Source organism: Globicephala melas, chromosome 2 (assembly GCF_963455315.2).
Source record: "Globicephala melas chromosome 2, mGloMel1.2, whole genome shotgun sequence".
Classification (NCBI taxonomy): domain Eukaryota; kingdom Metazoa; phylum Chordata; class Mammalia; order Artiodactyla; family Delphinidae; genus Globicephala; species Globicephala melas.
In genome coordinates, this window is record NC_083315.2 from 65,532,503 (window position 1) to 65,550,612 (window position 18,110).

Consider the following 18,110-nt stretch of genomic DNA (forward strand, 5'->3'; position numbering starts at 1 on the left):
GCATTATACCTAAATGTATATATTATAGTGGGATGAAAAATTAAGTAGGTGACAAAATTCAGATTATAGGAAAGTCAGGGTAGGAGAACTGAGGCAAGGCAAAATGAATACATAAAAGGCTTCCTGGAATTCTTGAATGCTCCCTGGGAGAGTACCACAGATTGGAGCTCTGAGCTTCCTAGAAGCCAAAGTAAAAATGGAAACATGATTCATTCTCCTTTCATTCTTATCAGCATGGTATATATAAGCAACGTCCTCATATGCATCCCTGAGATAAGTATGATGTGCTGGTCTCTGAGGCTGCTGACCTAGGCAGAAAGATGCTGCTCCCTTCTCCTGACAGGTGTCCTTGCCTCTCTTTGAGCTCCTGTGCTGATGCCACTGTGCTCTTCCCCCCAATACAACTTGGATCAGATCACTTCCCTTGCTCAAAAATGTATGTTTTCCTCTTACCTCCAGAATGAAATTTAAAACTTTCAGGCTTGTATTCATGCACCACCATGAACTAGCCCCGAAGTATCTTTAGGGTCAAATCTCTGGGAACCTCATATTTGGATCTCAGTGAAACTGCCTGAGTCAGATCTCGGCTCTACCACTTAGAAGCCGTGTAACCCCAGGCAAGATACATAACTTCCCTCAGACTCAATTTCCTCACCCTTAACATGAAGACATAAAGAGCTCTGTCTCATGGGGTAATTCTGAGAACCGAATGTGATGACCCTGGAAAGGCACAGCTCACATGCCGTTAGCTCTTCTGCAGGGCCCTCTCGTTATCTCCTGGCCTGTGCTCTTGCTGTGGCTTCGCTCTGGCTGCCTTTCCCCTTTCTTTGTTGACTGAAATCCTATCATTCATCCAGACGCAGCTCAAGTGCCACTTGAACCAGGGGCTTCCCCTGATTTTCCCAATCAAAAGGACCCATTCCTTGCTCTCTTTTCCCACAGCACATAATTTATATGCAATACAATACATGCATTATGTGCAACACTCAGCTGCGTTTCTCACCCTGGAGGGTTACCTCCTACTAGTAGGCTATAGAATCCAAGTGGTAGATTGCTACTGTCACAAAAAAAGAAAAGAGAAGGGAAGAAAAGACTAGAAAATATCAGCATGCATGGCATGACTTTGTATTTAGTTTTGTATATATAACATATATATGTGTGCATGTGCTCGGTCACAACACAAAATGATTTTCTTACTAGAAGTCAGAGCCAAAAACTGTCTGGAAGCCGCAGCACTATCTGTGGGTTCGTGGAGGGCAGGAGCCAAGTCAGGTTCACCTCTGTGTCCCCAGCAGTTAGCACAGAGCCTGGCACATAGTAGGTGCTCAGTAAACACCAACTGAAGTGAACTGAAAATCTAGTAATCCGGAACAGTGTGTTTACTAGGGTATTCCAGGTGCCCGAGATTCAACTGTAAACCCCCATGTTCAGCCACAATTTCTGGGGGCCCCATTCAGGCACAGGGTCCATCCAGCAGGATTGCAGTTACCCAGTGGGGATTTCAAAATCGAGGATGCTGGGAAAAGAACAGTGTGGCTTAGTCCCTGCTTACCCAGGACCCCCTCACAAGACTCCATTTTCATCTTCTATAAGATGGGAGTGATGATGCCAGCAGCACCCACCCCACAGGGAGAGAACGCAGTGAGGAAAAGCCTAGAGTTGATCTGGTCCTGCTCTTCACATCAAGTTTGCTGAGAAGGAACACACACAAGCACATGCTTATACACATACACATGCATGCACATACTCACACACACACACACACACACACACACACACACACACACACAGTTACAGACATGCACATACACATACATTTCACAGGGGGGGAGCGTGGAGGCCCAGTGAGGGCAAGTGACTTTCCCAAAGTCACACAGCAGACTAGGGGCAGAGCTGGGACTAAACAAGTCCCTTGGTTCCCAGACCAAGAACGAAGAGAGGACAAATGATGTATTCAACAGAAAGATGTTTGGAAAAACACAGAAGGTCCCTAAGAGTGAGAGGCGATGTCAGGCCCATCTGCACGATCTGCAGAGGCAAGAGGCTGCAGTGGCCGACATGGCCCTCTCCTCCCGCGCTGTCCCTGCATTCCGGCCCATCCCCAGCTGCCAGTCCCCTAGGGCCACCTGTGCCAGGACAGCACCCTGTCCTGCTCTGTAGAGCCAGAGGGAGCCGATGTCTTTGGAAAGCATGGACTTGGAGGCAAATAGACCCGGCTGCTACTCAATGCCAACAATTCCTGGGCCATTTTCTTAACCCCTCAGGGCTGTGGATTCTCATCTGGTAACCACAATTACTGCTCCACTTCCATGATTCTTGGGAGAGTGAAAGGAGACGAGGTAAGTTAAGGACCTGGTAAGTGTGTATAAACTTTAGTTCCTGCCCTTCTTCCCTCTTCCTCAAAACCCTTTATTCCTTCCTCAGAGATTTCTTCCAAACAAAAACAAAACACCTCTGACCATATCTTCTCCTGCTCTAACACCTTCAATGTCCTACACCAAGAGGAGAAAGTCCAAGCCTCGCAAAACACTCAAAATCCCTCATGGATTGGATTCTGTTTCTTTACCGTGTTAACCCTTTTGTCCATCAACGGAGCCATCCGTTTTGTCCATCCCCTGTCACCCGGGACCACAGGGTTTGCTGAGAATGAACACACACACACGTAAGCACACACTTTCATGTATACATGTGTGTGTGCGCACACACGCACGTGCACACACACACACACACAGCGCTCTCCCCTCAGACTTGCCTTCCCCACATCCTCCCTTCAAAACCCCAATTCCAAAGCCTTCTCAGATCCACGCGGTTGGAATTAGTCTGCCTGTGTGAGTTTCGTTCCAGAACTGAGTGCACTTCAGCACGCCGTGTCATCACTCCTTGCGTGCCGGCCTGTCTTTCCCCAGAGACCACGAGCGCCCAGGAGGTAAGACCCCAATCTTGGGGCCGCTGGGTGACACTGGGTCCAGGCACCCAGGGCTCTCACTGAAGACTGCGGTGCAGGACTCCCTGTGCGTGTTGGGGCCCACGTGCCAACAGCTGCACTCACGGCCTGTCAGAATCACTCGGGCTATGGCCTGGAACATTTGCACAACCGCTCACAGCATCCAGCAGGCATCTGAATCTGGATCCAGGGCAGCCACCGGCTTTCAAGGGAGTGTGGCATGGCAGAAAGGCCAGCAGGCCAGGCAGCAAGAGACCCTGGTGGGGGCTGGGTGACCTTGAGCAAAGACTTCCCTTCTGTAGGAGTCACAGTCGAATTCTGAAACCTATAAATAACACTGAAAATAAGGCTACATGCCTGTCTGAGAAGGAACTAGGACAACCGAGAGCTTTTTCAAGCTCCATGCCTCCTGCCCAAGATCCTTAACTCTCCTCCTCCTAATAAATGTATATCAGAATCTGGGATGGTAGAGAAGAGGCAGGAATATTATTCTGAAAGGCCCCTGAGATCATTCTGATTAGTCATGTCCCCAACAGCAACCCAGTTAGGCCCACGATTATACTGCTCGGTACCGAAGCACAAGCTGTAGAGTCAGTCCTTGCACAATCTACACCAGGGCACGATGCTCAACCAACCCAAGGCAGGACACAGTGCACTCCAGGCAGAGCGCAGGGCAGTGGAAAAAGGGTTCTTCCAGCACAGAAGGGAGAAAAGGGTTTGCTGGCCGGGCTGCTGGGTGGAGGGAGTGAGCCTGCGTGTCAACCACCAGCAGGTCTGGCCTGCAGAAGGGGCTCTATAAAGGGCAGCCTCCTCCGCCCTCCTCCTCTGGGGGAAGTCTGTCTTCCATCAGGCAGGAAGCATCTAGGAGGGAAGGCTATCCATCTTCCTTCTGCTCCTCTGAGCCTGACCACAGCCTCTGGCTCAGGAATGGGCCCGTTACAAAGGCTCGAAAACTCTCATTCCACAAACATCTACTGTATGGTTGCCCCGTACCAGGTCCCCAAGTTAGGGGCTCCAGAGGAGCAAGACCCGCCTGCACCCCTCAAGAGGCTCCCCGTCTGGGGGGATGACTGACTTTCTGTCCACCCTGATTAGGAAGGTCCCCATTAGTCCCGTCTCTTGAGTGCCTGAGGCGCTCAGGCCACACCACAGGTGCCCCAGGGAATTACTGGCTGACTGGAGCCAGGGTTAGCCAGAGAGCCTCTGTTAATGACCAAACAGTGCGTTCTGAGCAGATCTGGGAGCCCTGGGAGGTGGAGGGAGGGGGGACCGTTTCCCTGACTGCCCTGAACTTGCAGTGAGCCATCGATCCTGCTTTAGCCAGGAAGGCCGGCCGTGGTGTCCACGCCGCCTCACCTCTCTCTCCGCTCAGAGGCCCCGCTGCAGAGCCCATCTCCTGCACGCAGCATGCCCACCATTCCATCCTCTGGGCATGCAGTGCCTGGTAAACAGGACTCTGTAGGGGGCAAGCCCCCATCCCACCCGGCTCCCACACACAGAAGCTTTGTCTGAGCTGCTGATGCATAATACATGGGCACAGGCCTGGACCAGCCGCGGGCCCATCTTGGACAACAGGCCCATCACTAAGAGGCTGTGAGGGGCGCAGCCAGGACACAATGTGCTCCAGTCAGAGCTGAGGGCAGTGGATAAAGGGCTCACTGGGGCCCTGGAACCAGCCCCTCCCCCAGCGCACAGTGCAGGGGTGGAGAAGAAGGCTGTCCTCAGAGGGCCCCGGGGTTGTCCTGAAATCCTCCCAGCCACTTTCCAGTGCAGCCTCCAGCCACATCCGTGACTCCTGGGCTTGGCTGTTTCTCCCTGTGGCCCGTGGAGAGTCATCCAGGACCCTTGCTTGTCTTGGTCCCCATGTTCCTTCCTTAAATGAGTTTCTCTAGCAGGCACGGCCACCGTCAAGGTCTAGTTTGCTCTTTGGGGTCTTGGGCTCCCTGATCTTGGCTACCCCAGAGGCCCCTCACCTACCCACACCCACACATCAGTGGGAAAACAACATGGAGATAACAGAGGCTAAGAGAGAGAGATAATGAATCATCACCTACTACACACTTCCTAAAAGAGGCCATGCACAATTTTATGTGTTAGAACAGCACCCTTTGTCTTGCAGGGTATTTAAGTAGGATAAATCCACGTGCAGTCATCTCTATATAAGCAGAATTGGGGAATTACAGGTACCGCTGCTTTAGCAATAAGGATCTGGAAGATTCCCTCTTGAACCACCATGCAAACACGTTGAAGACGTGTTCAGAGGGTCTCGCTAGCACAGAGATGCTTACTCTGAGGCCCGCTCCCAGAAATTCTGATTCAGAAGGTCTGGAAGAGAGTCCGGGAATCTGCATCTGAATAAGCACCTAAGAGATTCCAATGCAGGTGGGCACAGATGATGCTTTAAGATGTATTGGTTAATGAAAAATTATAGGTTTCAAATATGCAAATAAGTACTACACACTGGTGGTTCACTAAACAATCCACGACAAACTAAATCAATAACGATAGAGTTAAACTCACAGCAATTTTCAGTTAAAAAGCAGAAACAGCAGCAACTGGACATTGGAGCCAACTCAAGATGACACGGAGGGCAAAGAATGCTTACTGAGAATTTCTGGATTTCTGGTACACAGTAGGAGCTTTGCCAAAGACTGCAAGGCACCAGCCACGTTTGTCAATTTTAAGGCCCCAATAAACTCTAGGGATGTACTAATTTGGGTTTCCAGATACCAAATATGGTTTGATAATCCTTGGGGTTTTTTTTTTAACTTTTAATTTTATATTGGAGTATAGCTGATTTACAATGTGGTGTTACTTTCAGGTGTACAGCAAAGTGATTCAGTTATACATATACATGTATCTATTCTTTTTCAAATTCTTTTCCCGTTTAGGTTGTTACATAATATTGAGCAGAGTTCCCTGTGCTATCCAGTAGGTCCTTGTTGGTTATCCATTTTAAATATAGCAGTGTGTACAAGTCAATCCCAAACTCCCTAACTATCCCTCCCCCCACCCTTACTCCCCACCCCCGGTAACCATAAGTTCATTCTCTAAGTCTGTGTAAAATAAAAATTTATGGAATTATGCTTCATTGGCTGTTAAGACTCTAAGGAAGGGCCTGCAATTCCAAATCTGTTCTCAACCCTTCAGGGACAGACTGGTCCCTCTATATTCACTTTTGGTTCTTGTCAACACGCACATGCATCTGCAACAAGAGCTTTTAAGACCTTCATTAATTTTATCTATTTCTGGAGTCCACCCCAATAAAAAATGAGCAATGCGGACACATTTTCCATATCAGGATGTTTCTGAAAAGGAGAAAGTTGGACCCACCTAACTGTTCAATAATAACGGGCTGATAAAATCAAGTATATTTATGTTCACATGACAGACTATTATAATACAAGCATGAAAAGTGTGTTTTTGAAGCATATACCATATTTCATCAAATCTAACTCAACTGATTGTAGGACTGACCATTATTTCATTATTTCACGTTCTTCCGAGAAAGAAAAACATGTAGTGATAAACTAGGACATGCTGTCTATTGAAAATATATCCCAATTTCAGAAATCACAAAATGTGCAATATTGTAATCAATGAGATATAGTAATAAATAATACCATGAGAAGATGGTCCTGATACAATGTTATAATAATAAATGCAAAATGGAGGATATACTTAAATACACTCATAGGAAAAAAAAAAAGTGAAAGGAAAAGCAGAAAAATGGTCCAGAATGAACACATATCATCTTTATAATCTGAAAAAGATATCATTTTTTAAAATAATCATAAAAATAAATCCACTGGAATGGGTAAAATCATGGCAAGCACGTGCACGTCCACAGAGAGCCAGTTCCCACAGTCGCACTCCCTCATGCTGAGGAACCGCAGCTGGCTTAGGTCAGTTGTTGCTCAGTACATGGGATGGTTCCCAATGTTTTGCTAACAGAAGCCTTAAAGTGCTTCGTTCATTTTCACTCTTGGGTTATTTCCGTGGCCACCTGCAGGGTGTGGCATGGAAGGTGTCAGCTGGCAGCTCTGTGAGTTGGAGTTAAGGGACAGGTTGGTGTGTGAGGTCCATTTTCTCTCAGATCCTATTTCTCTGTATGTGAACATTCTGGACTGACCTAAGGCCGTGCTGGCCTCCCTAACCCACCTCACAGAGGTTGAAATTCCTCAGCTGGGGAGCAGAGTATCATACTCTGCAAGGTGATAAGTCATTTCAGTAAGTGAGATGAAAACATCAGTTCCTCGAGAGATGGGACCCTGGGAGAGATGTACCCTCAGGTACTGAAGATGGATGTAGGATCTAGTCTGAGGCCAGGTTTCCACAAACAGAACTTAAAGGCACAAGGGGCTTGGGGAGGACGAGGGAGGGATAGGAGAGTAGGGGGGGCGATGAATGAGAGGAAGGGACGTGAGGGAAAATGCAGAAGGGACATGACACCAAAGGAAAGGGCACGAAAAAGGAAACCTGGTGCCTGGGAGACAACCTTCTCCAAGGAAAGCAGCAAGTCAGAGTCCATGCCCGCCTCCCGGCAGGGCCAGGGAAATGCCGAATCTCTACCATCTTTGGATGCCATGCCAAACTCCCAAGAGGTATCTGGATCAGTAGGAAAAAAGGGAGGGGGTGGAGGTAAGCAGAGGGGTGTGAAGATGCAGGACTCTCACACAGGATCCATGTCCCATCAGGTTGTCCCCCGGCTATGCCCATGCCCAGCAGCCCCAAGGGACCAGCCAACACGTCAGGAATGGTCAGAACATTGAACTGGGACCTGGAGACTAAGGTTTGAATTGTGACTCTTTCAAGTGACCTTCAGTACATCATATGCCCTCCAGTACTCAGTGTCAGGAAATGTAAAATTGGAGGGCGTAAATCAAGTGATCTTTGGGGTCCTTTCTGATTTGGACATCTATGTTTCCAAAACAGGTGCAACTCAGGGAACTCACTCACTAAAAAATTTTTATTTTATTTTTTAATAATAATATATATACTTAAGGTGTACAACATGATGATTTGGTATATATCTATACACAGTATAACGATTACTAAGGTCAGGCTAATTAATACATTCATCTCCTCGAATAGTTGCCATTTTGTATGTGTGTGTGGTGAGAGCACCTGAAATCTACTCTCTTAGTAAACATCCAGCATTCAATACAGTATTATTAACTATAGTCATCCTACTGTGCATTAGATCTCTAGACTTGTTCATCCTATTAACTGCAACTCTGTACCCTTTTACCATGACCTCCTCATTTCCCCACCTTCCTGCCCCTGGTAACCACCATTCTGCTTTCTGCTTATACGTATTTATTTGGCTTTTTAAGATTCCACATATAAGTGAGATCATGCAGGGTTTTTTTCTTTCTGTGTCTGACTTATTTCACTGAGCATAATGTCCTCCAGTTTCATCCATGTTGTTGCAAATGGCAGGAAATCCTCTTTTAAGGTTGAATAATATTCCACTGTATATCTACATCACATCTTCTTTATCCGTTCATCTGTCGATGGACACTCAGGTTACTTCCATATCTTGGCATTGTGAATAATGCTACAATGAACATGGGGGTGCAGATAGGTCTCTGAGATACTGAATTCATTTCCTCTGGATATAAACCCAGAAGAGGAATTGCTGGATCACATGGTAGTTCTATTTTTAATTTTTTGAGGAACCTCCATACTGTTTTCCATAACGGCTGTACCAATTTACATTCCCACCAATGGTGTACCTGGGTTTCCTTTTCTCCACATCCTCAACAACCCTTATTATATTTTATTTATTTTTTAATAATAGCCATCCCAACAGGAATGAGGAGATATCTCACTGTGGTTTTGATGTGCATTTCCCCAATGATTTGTGATGTTGAGCACCTTTTCATACACCTGTTGGCCATTTGTATGTCTTCTTTGGAAAAATGTCTGGTCCTTTGCCCGCTGTTGTAACTGGGTTGTCTTTTGTTGTTGTTGTTGATTTGGTTTTTGTTTTTTGCTATTGAGTTGTATGAGCTCCTTTTATACTTTGGATATTAGTTCCTTAGTGGATATATGGTTTGAAAATATGTTCTCTCAATCCATAGGTTGCCTTTTCTTTTTGTTGATGGTTTCCTTTGCTGTGCAGAACATTTTAGTTTGATATAGTCCCACTTGTTTATTTTCGTTTTTGTTGCCTGAGCTTTGGGTGTCATATCCAAAAAATCATTGCCAAGGTTAATGTCAAGGAGATTTTCCCCTATGTTTTCTCCTAGGAGATTTATGGTTTCACACCTTACATTTAAGTCTTTAATCCATTTTAAGTTGATTTTTGTGTATGCTGTTAAGATAAGGATCCAATTTCTTTCCTTTGCGTGTGGATAGCCAGTTTTCCCAACACCATTTATTGAAGAGACTAATCCTTTCCCCATTGTGTTTTCTTGGCACCCTTGTAGAAAATTAGTTGACTGTATATGCTCGGGTTTATTTCTGAGCTCAAGTCACTCATTTTGTTCATCAAACAATTACTAAACATATATCATCTGTGCAAGGCACAGCGTTAGGACTACAGGAGAAAATGCAAAGCAGAATGGGAGGCCACACTCACGGAACATTTAATACTTGTCAGGCACCAAGCTACCCTATATTAGTGACAATCCTAAGGGGCAGGTATTATTTTTTCCATTCTACAGACAGTAAAACTGAGGCTCAGACCCGTTCGGTTATCTGCCCAAGGTCACAGAATGGTAAGTGGTTGAGTTGAGAGCCTAACCCAAGTTAACCCACTATGCCTCATCTTCCTGCTAAGAAAAAGAGCTCCACCTTTGCCTTCAAAGAACTCACAGTCCAGTGAGTGTCTCAGTTAGCCAACCAACAGAACAGCAATACTGAGCGGGAGGCAGAACAATGCCTGACTGACCCAACAGAGAGATGAAGGAGTAGAGGAAACACTGGCATGGAGTCTGCCTGAAGCTTGGCTCAGATTCCAGATTCGCAGTGCGGAACCAGGGGTAAGGGAGGGGAGGAGTGGCACTGGCATTTCAGGTAGAGGATACGGCACAAGGCGTGAATGCAGAGAGGGTGAAGTTCATGGGCCATCGGCAAAGGGCAAGGAGTCTGCTGCTGCTAGAACAGAGGAGTCTGGAGACAAGCCTCGGAAGACAGGTGGGGCCAGGCAGCAGGGGTCTTGGATGTCAAGTTAAGGGTCCGTAGTGAAGGGGTGCACCCCTGGACCTAAGGCAGCCCCCAGCCCTTCCTCCACAAGGTCAGGAGGAAAACGCAGAACTTCAGGGCAGGGAGTGGCTCACCACTTGCTTCCTAAACCAGTGGAAGCACCAGAGACCCCATTCACCCTGCAGAGCCGGGGCTCTTTCTCTAGGCTGCATCCACCCACATTTACTGAGGGCCGCTAGTGCCGGGCCGCAGGACTGCAAACTCCCTGAGGACAGGGCCCATTTCTGAGAGATCTTCAATGCCTACCCTGTGAGAGGTGCTCCAGAAATACTCACCTAGTTAATTCTGAATAACAAGTAGAATCATTACCACATCCTTTTTCTCTCTGTGTCTGAGCCTCTGGCCAGGTTTCCACCAAGAGAACTAAGAGGGTGGAGGGGAGAGGTTGGTTACACAATTACAGGGCCCCCTAGGGATGCGCCAGCTGGCCAATCTGGATGACTCATGCGGATTCCAGGTCCAGCCAGTGTACCGAACAGGACCTCTTTGCGCTCCCCCGCCCCATTCCAGCCTGTCTGCCATCACTGCCAGTGACGAGTCCCAAAAGGCCCCTCCACAGGCGTGTGGTGAAAATCGGCTCTCAGATCCCACGTCCTCACCAGCTGACCCCAGCTCACCCCTGGGCAGCCAGCGCAGCAGCCTGCCATCAGTAGCTTGTGTGCCTTGGGTTAAGTCACACAGGAGGCTCTGGGAAAAGAACAACAGTGAGGGGGCCAAGGACCAGGAGGACAGGCCTGGCAACGGAAGGAGCTGGGAGGCCAGTGGCAAAGAGAAGACAGAGACGCCAGTGACCTCCTAAATACACATCTACTCCCCAGCTCAGGGAAACCTTCCATCAAAGACAACACAGCACTTCCTGTGTCACCAGCCACTAGCGGGAGGTAAGGCTCAGCCCCAGGGTTCAGAGATCCCCCTTCCTTTTCCTCTCCATTGACCCTCCTCTGGTTCAGTCTCTCGTTACCTCGTGCCTAGATGCTTGGTGTGGACCACAAATTGACCCACATAGCCAGGGCCCTCTTCTTAAATATGGACCCTGCTGGGAGAAAGAAGGAAGACCGTCCCTAATGGGCGGGTGTGACCCAGTCCACCAGATCCTCTTTCCCCTCTGCCAGAAAGGATTGAAGACGGCACACCAGAGGACGAGCACAGATTCTCCTGACATAGAAAATATGCCCCTGCAGGGCAGCTCCACCCCTGGTCCTAACAAGGCCCCACACTCATGCTGTTCTTGTTACCAATACTTCCCTTGTCCCGTCCGCCAGGCCAAATCCCAGCCATCCCCAAGGCCCAGTTCAAATGCTGCTTCTCCTCGAGCCCTGCCCTGCTTCCCCTGCCCACTGTGCTCTCACCCAGGGCCCTCGGGACTTGCCACTGCACTGGCTGCAATCACAAGTCAGCTTCCTCTCTGCGGCCCCTGGAGGATGGGGTCTGAGTCTGAGTTCTCTCTCTGTGCCTGGCATCGAGTAGGGGTTGTAGTAACTACATGGTGAGTTTTAGTCAATACTTGTTGCAATATCTGTTGAATGGATGGATGGAGGGCTGGAATAGTGGACACAGCAGGAGGCAGATGACCATGATAAAGAATTCCAAGTCCCCTCCTGGAGCCCCATCACTCCCTTGGTGGGAAGCCTGAGAAAAGGCATTTAGGAGTCTGGCTGGGGAGGGGCAGAGAACAAAGCCTTGAGGCTCCAACCGCTCAGGATTCAAGAATCCTGGTTCCTGGGGGCAGTCCCTCCTTAGGAGAGGAGGAGCTGGGAAGAAGAGGAGAGTGCGTTCCCTAACCCTTGGTTCTCACATCAGCCTCCAACAAATCCCTGCGGTGCACAAAGAGCTAAATTCTTGAAAAACAGAAATGTACGCCCCCCCCAACACACACACACACACACACACACACACACACACACAAAGGTAGAGGGAGATGGGCTCCCAGCTGCACAGACTGGCCCGGCAGGGGAGTTGTCCCCAAGGCCACAGGCTTCCAGGGAACTAGAGCGTGGGGGAGGGAGTACCCGCCTTGCTGGCCCTTTTCCCAGAAGGCCTGGACACTGTAACCACCACCTGCGGGTCTGCCCATGGATAGCCAGCCACAGGAGGCCAAATCTTGATCACTGAACCGTGGGCACTGGCGCAGCCTCTGACTTCCAGCCCTCAGACTGCAATGGCCCTGTCGAGGCCCCTCGGTCTGGTTTCAGTTGCCTAGGTCCACGGGAAAGGAAACACTTGCCCAGAGGCACGTTGCAGGAAAAGTGTGGTAAAGCCCCCTCCCAAGGGCGGCATCTCACAGTCTATAAACCTCTTTTTGAAGTTAGTCTAGTAGCCGCAGCTGAGCTGGAGGGTGGCAGCCAGGCACATGGGAGTCCTCATTCCAAAGACCCTACTTCACGGGGTTCTATGCCTGAGGGCATCTGACTTTGACTGAAAGATGATACACTCCCTGGGGTCTCGGGAAAGTAGGGGACGTGAACATGGGATGGCATGTGTTCCTGGAGACCTAGTCTGACCCACCTTAGACAGGGGCTGGAAGTTACTAGCCAAAAAAGCACTTTTTGAAAAGGACTCTGAGGTGGGTTCCATGTCCCCTCCCCTTGAATCTGGTATGGAAGTGACACTATGTGACTTCTGAGGCTAGGTCCTAAGAGGTCATGACCTTCTGCCTTGTTTGCTTGAACACTTGTTCTTGGGACCCTGAGTGGTTATGTAAGAAATCTGACTCTCTGAGGCTGCCATGCCACGAGGAAGCCCAAGCCACATGGAGATGTCCTGTGTAGATGCTCCCGTCCACAGGTACAGCTGGGCCCAGCCTTTAAGTCACCCCAGTCCAGGCACCAGACATGAGAGCGAAGAAACTTTCAGATGATTCCAGCCACTCCCCTCTCCACCGGTGTTCAAGTCACACCTAGTCATTTGTGTTTTCCTAGCTGAGACCCCCAGACATTGTGGAACATGGACGTGCTGCTGTCCCCTCTGTGCCCTGTCTGGATGTCTGCCCAACAGAACCCATGCAGCCCCTTGCTAACCCCTCCACCCACTCCAAAAGCCCAATGTCTGTCTCCACCCTGGTAAGCCAGGAAGACTCGGGACGCTTGGGGAAGGCTCCTTTTTGTAGCACCGTCCATCGCAGGATGCCCTTTCCACAGCTCCGAATCAATCAGGCGAATGCAGGATGTACCGAGTACCTGCAAAGCGCCTGCCCCATGCCCGCAGCTTCAGGAGATGCTGAAAGCATCTTCCATGCCCACCCCCTGGGCTCAAGTAACTTGTCCTCTATCTGGAGCCATCAGAGGCTGATCAAAGATATCGGGGGAAGTGTAAGTCAATGTTCAGTTATGTTCTGGATTTTTCTCTGTCCCAGTTTCAAATATTCTGACCCACTGTATCCATGAGCTATCAAAACATCTGCGTCATTTCAATGTTTCTATATCCAAAGCTGCATTTTCTACATTGACCTCTTCCACCCAGAAGCAGCTCAAAAATCTTGCAGACCGTGGGCCAGAATTTGGGGTATGGAAAACGTTTACTTTAAGGAAAGCAACTGACCAACAAATGCTTTGTTCAGTTCAACAGAACAGATGCTGACAGCCTGCGAGGTCCTGTGCTGGGCACTGCAGGGCCCGTCTACGCAGTTCTAGACTCAGGAATCCCAGAGCTGAATGGGCCTCATCCACACTGACCAACACAGAGCCCAAAGCCCCCTCACGCTTGCCCTCCGGACGGCAGCTGGTGCAGGTGACCTCTCCCTCCTCCTTGACTTTCCCTCGGCCACACCTTCTCAGTCACTTCTGAAGCCTTTTCCCCTCCTCGGTCTCAGCCACAGAGAGCTTGGGGCTCAAACCTGCCACTTCTCTTTCACTTTAACCCAGCCCCTAGCCTCCATGGGAATTACCTGGGCAGCTCTGAATAAATGCTGATGGGCCACCACTCCAGAGATTCCGATTCACTGACCTGGAGGGACCTGCAAGGGACTCTGAAGACATCGGTGGATGAGACCCACTGCCTCTACTCTTCCCTGCCTGAGGTCATCCACACTCAGAGATTTAAACACCTTCTACAAGCTGATGGCTCTGAAATTTCCACCTGACACCTGGACCTCTTTCCTGAGCTTCAGACCTATCCCTTTAGATTCTCGCAGACACCTCTAACCTAACACGTCGGGAACCAACTACTGATCTCCCCACCCCAGGCTGCTCCTCCTCGGCCGCCATGACTCCCAGTAAATGGGACTTTTATTCCACAAACCTGAGAGCCATCTATGAATTCCCCCTTCTTCTCTCCCTCAGCCCACGTGGAGGTCCTGTCAATTCTCCCTTCACTTTTCAATCTCAGAGCATCTGCATTTTCCAAAGAACTTTTACACAGTTATGATCCTGGTCTGCATACACCTTTGTACCCGGCCCTTTTCACTTAGCAGGAAGTTTCCCACATGCACAGCATTTGGTATATTATGCTTTTTAATGGCTGCAGAATGCTCCATTGAATAAATGCTGCTTCGTTTGCTTAGCCAGTCTCATACTGTAAAGCCTTTATTTTGCTTCCAAATTCTAGTTATAAATAATGCCGTGAGGAGCATCTTGATGCACAGAGCCTTTCCCCGCCCTTGGATTATTTCCTTTGGACAGAGTCCCAGAAGTGGGATTACTAGGTCACAGGATTGTGGACATTTTTATGGCCTGTGAAGCACGTTGCCAAACTGCTCTCCAAAAAGGGTGAAACTACTTTACTTTCATGTGTCTTTTTGATGGCTTATACAGGTTGGAATATGCCACCACAGACCTAGGACAGTCCTGGCAGCTGAGAGTCTTCTTCTTTTATTTTAAAAACTTCTTAAGAGTTTGCTTAATTCTCTCCTAATTATCAAAGTGATAAATACACAATACAGAAAGGCAAACCCAGGGGCTTCCCTGGTGGCGCAGTGGTTGAGAGTCCGCCTGACGATGCAGGGGACGCGGGTCCGTGCCCTGGTCCGGGAAGATCCCACATGCCGCGGAGCGGCTGGGCCCATGAGCCATGGCTGCTGAGCCTGCGCGTCCAGAGCCTGAGCCTGTGCTCCGCAACGGGAGAGGCCACAACAGCGAGAGGCCCGCGTACCGCAAAAAAAAAAAAGGCAAACCCAGAAATGTACAACCAAATAAACAAAAGCACCTATAATCCCACCTTCCCATAGGTTCTCAGAAGACAAGACTCATTATCGTAATGCTAGAATGAGGAACTCAGACTGAATTTACACAGAAGGGAGTTGGTTGTTTTATTTTTTAAAAATTTATCTATTTGGCTACACCGGGTCTTACTTGCGGCACACGGGATCTTCGCTGCTGCGCACGGCATCTTTTGGTTGCAGCATGCGGGATCTTTAGTTGCGGCATGTGGGATCTTTAGTGGCGGCATGCAGGATCTAGTTCCCTGACCAGGGATTGAACCCGGGCCCTCTGCGTTGGGAGCACGGGACCACTGGACCGCCAGGGAAGTCCCGAGGTGGTTGTTTTACTCACGGCTTTACATAGAGAGACCCTGGCCTTTCTGGAGTAGTCCTCTGGGAAGGACATGTACATATTCTTGCCACACTGTTAAGGTCAAATCACCTCTTTTTTAAACAAACAAACAAACAAACAAAAATCACTTTTTAAACTCCTGGTGTGAAATCCCACTTAGGACTGGCTAGGGATATCCTCAGTGCCTATCGTTGCCCTTCCGTGATAGGGTTCATCTCCTCAGTCACATCCAGAGTCATTCAGACACAAGCTTGGTCCTTTCCAGGTGGGGAAGATGGCTTGGGGGTGGGGGAGGAGGCCGGCTATGAAGTGTCAAACTGATTTCCGACCTTAGGAGCTGGTACTGAAAGCTGCTCCCAAGGTGGTCCCAGAACGTTCTTAACAATGGCTGGAGCCCCTGGAACACATGTTAAGAGAAGGGAGCACCCGGAGTGACAACACTGATAAGCAAACAGTAAAGAGGAAGAGGGGCAGCTCTGTTGAGGATTTACTATGTGCTGGGCTGAGGGTTAAGCGCTTTGCACATGTAAAATAAATGTAATGCTCACAATGCTACTTGTACAACAAGGAGTTACAACAGTAACTACTATTATTATCCCCATTTACAGACAAGACACTGAGGGATTAGAACTTGTTCAGGACCCCAGCAGTCTGGCTCCGCAGCCCAGGCTCTTACTCTGAATCTCCCGGTGCACGTGTTGCAGGATGAGCCTCCAAAGGAGAGCAGCTGCCCTTCTGAATCCTGTGAGGCAGCACTCCTCCCCCTGTTCCGTTCACCTTGACCACCCAACTTAGACACAGCATCCCCATGTGTATTAGTGTGCTAGGGCTGCCATAACAGAAGGCCACCGACCGGATGGCTTAAACAACCTCCCAGTTCTGGAAGCTGGAAGTCCAAGATCAAGGTGCCAGCAGGGTTGGTTTCTGGCGAGAGCTATCTTCCTGGCTTGCAGACGGCCACCTTCCCTCTGTGTGACACACACTCCTGGTGTCTCCTCCTCTTCTTATAAGGACATCAGTCCTGTAGGATTAGGATGCCATCCTTATTACCTGGTTTAACCTTAATTACCTCCTTCAAGGCACTATCTCCAAATTCAGACACACTAGGGGTTATGGCTTTAACATATGAATGGCGGGGCACCATCAGTTCATAACACCTTCCTGACCTGAGAAACACTGACTCCTGACGTCTGCCAGATGACCCTGCACTGTCCCCATAGCTCATCCTCCATGAAGGCTCTGCCGTCACCATGCCTAGGATTAGCTTTTTCTTACTAGATTATGATTATTTGAAGGTTACAGGCCAATCTTCACTCATCTGTGCATACCACCCCATTCATTCATCCAACTCATTCATTCACTCTGCTGTCCACAAACTAGTTTAGGAATCACCTACCAGGAGCCAGGCCCTGTGTTAGCCCTGGGACTTGAATGGTGCCCAGGATACAGCGATAACTCTGCATCCTAACGCAGCCGACCTGCCTACTTCTCTCTTCTGTACTCCCTAACCCCAGGCCACCTGACAGCTCTCACCTCCTGTCCCAGACCCAGATTGGGCAGGGGGCTCTTTAAACCTTCCTGCTCAGAGGAGTCAGATGGTATTAATCCAACGGGGCAGCCATTTCTAAGCAAGGGACTGCCGAGCTGTGTGTCCCCTCCCTGTAAATAAAATTATACATGTCCCAACCAGGGAAATAAATGTGTGCTTGCAAGACTCATACAAGCAGTCCCTCTTGCCCAGGAAACAGGTCTGTTTCCATGAAATATTTCTATTAGAAAACAGAAAGGAATTGCCTCTTGGTGTTCTCAGATAGGGAGAAGGTGGGCGTTGCGTATCTCACTGAACCTCCCTTCGCTGAAGTAGAGAACCATGAAACTCACAGCAGCCATCCTTACCCCAGGAGGGGCAACAAAATGAGGGGAAACCTCAGTAGGCAAACCATGGCGATGACAGGTGGACCCTATTTAACTTGGTACATGAGAGGGATGGGCAGGGGTTAAAGACACATATTCCAAAGGGCAGTGGGAGCCCTTTTTGCTCCTCTTTCTCTTAGTGGCCTGAAAGTCCCATATCAAACTGAATTAAAACATCTAGGTACAATGTATAAAATACATAAACAACAAGGACGTACTGTAGAGCATAGGGAACTATATTCAGTATCTGTTAATAACCTATAATGGAAAAGAATCTGAAAAAGAATAGAGATATATACATATAAGTGAATCACTTTGCTGTACACCTGAAACACTGTAAATCAACTGTACTCCAATTAAAAAGGAAACCATCTACGTACAACGTATGTGTGTGAGCCTGGGGTCAGACCCTCATTGGGGCCAAATATCCCAATCACTCCAACACTCTCCCTCCCTCGTTCCCTTCCACAGCACCAAGTGGCCTTAAATGAAAAACTAAGAATACTTTAACTTTTGAATCACAAAGAAATGCTTGCCAGAGTGGCCTTTTAAAA

At 48.7% G+C, this 18,110-nt stretch overlaps 1 protein-coding gene and 1 long non-coding RNA gene across 2 annotated transcripts in view; one reads left to right on the forward strand and one right to left on the reverse strand.

The window, feature by feature from the left end:
• Positions 1-18,110, reverse strand: part of CORO2B (coronin 2B) — a 139,566-nt gene that overhangs the window by 99,156 nt on the left and 22,300 nt on the right. The gene's annotated exons all lie outside the window — the stretch shown is intronic.
• On the forward strand, positions 10,704-14,636 carry LOC115862869 (uncharacterized). Its single transcript, XR_009562761.1, has 3 exons — positions 10,704-11,037; positions 13,713-13,882; positions 14,017-14,636. It is a non-coding gene; the product is annotated as an uncharacterized lncRNA (long non-coding RNA).